At 51.7% G+C, this 5,353-nt stretch overlaps 1 pseudogene; it reads right to left on the bottom strand.

Annotated features, from left to right (window-relative positions):
- Window positions 1-2,564: 2,564 nt before the first annotated feature.
- LOC119350062 lies at window positions 2,565-4,622 on the bottom strand (annotated as a pseudogene).
- Between the last annotated feature and the right edge of the window lie 731 nt (window positions 4,623-5,353).

Raw genomic sequence — 5,353 nt, 5'->3', positions numbered from 1 at the left:
GTGGTGTTAGCAATGACGTCAGGGGAAAGTTGCGGTGGCCCGGCGGCGAGGCGGTGGTGGCAGCAATGGTTGAAGGTGGTTGCTGCGTGGGAGGTATGTGGGTTTGAAAGGCTGGAAAGGGCAATGGAACTGGGCGGCGGCCACGATGTGGTGTGGCAGCTGGGTGTTTGCTGTCGATGGGAGGAAGCGAATGGCTTATGTGCACCAATTGGAAGGCCAAGTAAGCGGGCGTCATGCAGGCCCGCCTCGTGTCCGCGCTGACGCAAAAGAGACCCAAATTTGGGCCTAGAATGGTTCGCCTGGCGGACGAATATGGATGCGCGTTCGTTTGAATCGGCGCGTTGGGTCGATGTTTGTGTCTGTTCTGACCCAAACGGACACGCGCAGGCAAAATGGGTCGGCGGGTTGGAGTTGCTCTAATGTTTTGGGCTAGATGCTGTTGTCAATAGTGGTCGGTTTGGGTGCACTCGACGCCAATGCATGATAATTTTAAATAGTTTATTGCAAATGCATAGCTCGAGGCTAGCTCAACAAAGGGAAATTTTTTTAGAAAAAACTTTCAATCTATGCATCTTCAATCATGCATGGCAGTACAACGAACACTAGAAATGAAAAAAATTATATTAAGATCCGCAGACCACCTAGCGACGACTATATGCACTTAAGCGAGCCAAAGACGCGCCGCTGTCATCGCCCCTCACTGGAGCCGGGCAAACCTTGTCATAGTACACGGTCGGGAAGTCGTCGTTCTAAGGCCCACAGCACCAACGCATCAGAACAGCAACCGCCGTTGTTGAAGAGTAGCATAGATCGGAAGGATCAACCTGAAGGCACATGAACGTAGACGAACTACGACAAGATCCGAGCAAATCCACCAATGACAGATCCACCGGAGACACACATTCACGCACCCACCGACGATCCTAGATGCACCACTAGAACGGGGACTAGATGGGCAGAATCTTATTCCATCTTCAGAAAGCCACCGCCGTCTCGTCTTCTCGAGGAGGACACAAACCCTAACAAAAAACTTAAAGAAACATCCAAAGATGAAGCCCTCCCGCCGGCAAGAATCATGATCCATCATGTCACCATGGCCCTAAGGCCATCGAAAATGAGGCGGACCGGCGATAGAGCCGGCGGGAGACAGAAGAAACCTAGCCTTTTCTTTTCTTGGGGGAGAAGGCGTTGAACTCAGCCTTGATATGCTAAGCGTTTGGTCGTGCCTTGGATGATCAGGAAATCGCCATCATCCTGGATGGCGGCTAGTGCTTCGGTATGTTGTCTCGTTTGGCCGTGCCTCGGATGGGCAGGAGATCGCCATTGCCCTGTGTGGCTGCTTGTGCTTCGGCGTATTAACAAAGTGCGAATTTCATCGTGCTGCCCACAAAAATAACAAATCTTGCTACCAGTCGACTCCCTTTTCAATAGATTGTTCTTTGAGGCAAGCCATTAACACTAAGTAATTTTTTCCGAGAGTATGTGACACTGGTACGGTCAACCCATTAATCCAGCATAGAGTTAAAATATTTAGGCCTCCTTTGGTTTGTAGGAATCTTATAGGAATATCATAGGATATGATTTTTAAAGGAAAAATCCCTATGGAGCCTTTTGGTTTGTAGGGATGAATTCCTTTTCCTATGTAGGATAAGGTCCAATCCTTCACATTTCAAAGAAAAAAAAACATTAGTCTAGACTTTATGAAAAAAAAAATCCTATTCTATGCATCAAATGATATCTCTTTCTTTATAGGAATTGAGTTGCTTGTCATCTCACTTTTCATGAACTTCCTATTCCTACAATATTCGTATCCTATGAACCAATATCCTTATCATGTGAACCAAAGGAGGCCTTATAGAGAAAGTTGACGCCGGAGTAAAATTTTACTCCCTTGTGACGGATTGGGGGGCTAGGTGCCAGCTAGAGGAGTAAAATATAACTTTTACTCATCTAACCGGTTATAACTTATAAGGGATCGGTTAGAAATGCCCTAACAACCCAAAATATAGAATTTTATTACAACCAATGAAAGGTATCAGATCTTCATGAGAATATATACTGGATCAATTCCTAGCAAGCAAGCTGCAAACTGAAGATCTCCTGGTCAGCCACCAGACACTTATCACTCCAGGTCTCCAGTTTTCGATTAGTGTTGTTAGCACCATCAGTGTCCGTGTTTCTTCTTGTTCGAGCTGCAGAATTGCCCAAGAACTAGTCCAAAAGCATGGCAAATGAATCATAGGAAAAGGATCATTTATCTTCCTATCCTTGAAACATAACATCAGAGACTAAATGCTTATATTCACTGTTTCAAATAGCCCGATATAGCTCCGCTATAGCACGCTATGGCGTTTACAAAAGGTCTTGCGCTAAGAGACTTTGGTCCAAACAAATGAACAAACATTTTAAATAGCGCGCTATAGCTCCGCTATAGCATTTGAGAGAGGTCCGGCGCTAAGATGCTTAGCGCGCTATTTAAAACTTTGCTTATATTCCTTGAGTAGGAAACTTTGGCATAAGCCAGAAAAACAGTGATACGGTCAGCTGAGAGCTAGCTAATTCAGTCAGCCACGGTGCTTGCTTGCTAGGCTGCTAGCACCAAGCAGCTGATCATGTGTCGTCGGGGCGCATCTTGTCACTTCTGCTGCTTCGTCGACATGATCACCGCGGCTGTGCTCTATTGATGATGGACAGACTATCTTGAGAAGCTTATCAAGGTTCTTCCTGCTGCCGGGCGCGAACGCGGTGGCCGCCATGTCCCGCATCTCCTGCATCCGGGTGACTTTGTCACCGGCTAGCAGCGACAACACGGCCGCCGACATGGTCCCACTCGTCATGGGTTGCTCAAAGACGGTGCCGAACCCCCAGACGTGCTCCACCATCCGCGCGTTCATCCTCTGGTCGCTAAAGAAGGGACGGCACACCATGGGCACGCCGCTAGCCACGCCCTCCAGTACCGACGCCCACCCGGCGTGCGTCACGAAGCCGCCCACAGACGCGTGTTGCAGCACGGCCGACTGCCGCGCTCGAGGTCTGGGAACCCCGCCGGGAGCAACGGCCATCGGCCAGTACTCCTTGGGCAGCGATCAGAGGAACGGCGCGCCGGACGCCTCCAGCCCGGCCGTGAGCTCGCGCAGCTCCTCCTGCCCTTCTACCACGGCGGTGACGACCGTGCCGAAGCTGGCGTACGCGACGGCACCGGCAAGGTGGCCGTCAAAAATATATATTAGAGCACATGCGCCCAGGCCCTCTCTATCTAGCCATCCATTTCCTGCTTTAAGATTCGTGCAAATACGTTTCTTTTTTTTGTTTCTCCCACATGGAATATATCTTGAAGTTCAAACTCATGCAGCGTGGTAAAGCTTTCTAAGTAGAATCTAGGATAAATCATACAGATTTTTTTGTCAAACATAAATATACAAAATACGTTTTGTTTGATTAAAAAATCATATTTTTAGTATTTATGTCGGACAAAAAATTCTGAAATATTTATCCTAGATTCTAGTTAGAAAGCTTTGCCATCCTGCATAGGTTTGAATTTCAAGATATGTTCTATGTGGAAGAAGCAAAAAAGAGAAAATTTCATATAGAAACTTAGTTGTGTCGCACGGATCTTAAAGCGATATTGAAGAGTTAGGATAGCAGGGCCTAGGTGCAAGTGCTCTAAAAATCCACGTCCGGGTGGCCGTCGAGCCAGGCGAGGCATCTGTGCGGGTCGGCCGCGGTGGCGGTGGCCTTGTCGCCGTCGCCGGGGACTGGGAGAAGGTGGAAGGGGCCAATCGGGAGGACCTCCGGAAGCTCCGCGGCGAGAACGGCGTTGACGTCGTTGGGGAGGAGGCCTGGGAAGGTGTTCAAGGCCACGGCGGTGGCGGCACGGGGAACGTGGAGCTGCTCGGCCACGCGACGAAAGAGGGCGACAATCGGCAGGTGCATCTCGCTGAAGACGCAGCCGTCGGGGAGGTCCCGGACGCGGTAGCTTCCGAGGCCCGGGTGCGAGGTCAGCAGCTCGTCCGCCCGGCTCACCGCTGCATTCATTTCACAGGCATTCGTCTCAGGTAAGAAGCTTTCGTCCATGGCATGAATGCATCCATAGATGATCAATGGTGTTCGTGCGTACCTTTGTCGCCGATGTCGTGGCGCAGCGCGTCACCTTGGAGGTGCGCAAGGAGCGCGCTGGGACCGCCGGTGCAGACCGGGACCCATGGCGCCCCCGTCGCAGCGGCAGCCTCGGCTGCCATCCAGACGAACGCGTCCCCGACGACGCAGGTGACCCTGGCGCCGCCGGCGGCAACGCGAGCCGACTCCAGTGCCACCCTCACGCCGCCAGCCTCAGCAGCCACAATAAAGAGCCCCAGACGCACCATATGGTTCGGCGGCGGCGCCAGCCCGTCACCACCAGAGCTCGGTGGCACCAACCCGTCCGGCACCTCCACGAAGCGCAGGTTGGCCTCGAGGGCATCCCGGTTCTTCTCCTGCAGCTGCGCGATGGAGCCGGCGGTGGAAAGGAAGGAGAAGGTCGCGTCCGGTGCCGCCGCGGTCAGGGCGCGCGCCAGGCGGAACAGCTTCACCGCGTGGGAGGCGAAGGGGAAGGTGATCACCACGACATGCGGCACCGCTGCCATCGTCGTGTACGATGCTAACCACGTGCAACTCTTCTGCCGGAGCTCAATGCTACACACACGGGCATATAATCACAGACTAATACGGGATGCTTAATTCACTACCGGAACAGGGTGCTACCCCGACGGCCAAAACAATGCCGACGGCCCCCGTCGGCTTCTTCGAAGCTATGCCGACAGCCTGGTCCTAGCCGTCGGCGTACTCTGTCCGCCGGGTTACACAGAGCTAAGCCAATGGCACCCGTTGGCATAGAATGGTCGTCGGCCTAGCTGCAACTACGCCGACAGCTGCCGTCGGCTTATATCGGCCGTCAGCATACTCGTGGGCCCGGCGACCCCGCTGGTGACGGGCGGCTAACGTCGTCAGAGCTATGCCGACGGTCGTGACGGGGGGCCGTCGGCATAGGTGCACATGCCACGTCATCGATCCGGGCCGCACCGTCAAGAACATATGCCGACGGCTGCCGTCGGCATAGCTGCCACGTCAGCGATCCGCGGTACGCCGCCCGCCGCCTGAACCCTTGCCGTCTCTATGCCGACGGCATAGCCGTCCGCATAGTTAGATTTTTTTTTCATATATATTTTTTATGCTTTTTTATGTATTATTATATCAACTAACATGTAGCATGTTAAATATAAACATACATATGAATTTATATGTAGTTTGTATTTTTTTTCAAATATTATGAATATATATATATATATATATTTTACGATAGCTTGCCAATGATAGA

The sequence above is a fragment of the Triticum dicoccoides genome, chromosome 1B (genome assembly GCF_002162155.2).
Source record: "Triticum dicoccoides isolate Atlit2015 ecotype Zavitan chromosome 1B, WEW_v2.0, whole genome shotgun sequence".
In the NCBI taxonomy this organism is placed as follows: domain Eukaryota; kingdom Viridiplantae; phylum Streptophyta; class Magnoliopsida; order Poales; family Poaceae; genus Triticum; species Triticum dicoccoides.
The sequence above is the reverse complement of the archived record's forward strand: the minus strand, read 5'-3'. Positions and strand labels throughout refer to the sequence as shown.